Genomic DNA, 276 nt, shown 5'->3' on the forward strand with positions numbered 1-276 from the left:
CCACAGCTCATCTGTAACATGTCTGTACCACAGCTCATCTGTAACATGTCTGTCCTACAGCTCATCTGTAAAATTTGTGTAAAACAGCTCATCTGTAACAGAGCAACCATCTGTTCCCTGGGGTCAAGGTTACCTTCCATCACTTTTTCCTGAAGTCTCTGAAATATTAACAACAACAAAAAAAAGAGGAAAAGAGTTTTACATGAGTCAAGGGAAACGCTAAAGACATCTGTGAAACGAGGCTGTTTCCTGTTTCCTGTTATCTCCATTGTCACT

This window comes from Cynoglossus semilaevis, chromosome Z (genome assembly GCF_000523025.1).
Source record: "Cynoglossus semilaevis isolate Cse_v1.0 chromosome Z, Cse_v1.0, whole genome shotgun sequence".
Classification (NCBI taxonomy): domain Eukaryota; kingdom Metazoa; phylum Chordata; class Actinopteri; order Pleuronectiformes; family Cynoglossidae; genus Cynoglossus; species Cynoglossus semilaevis.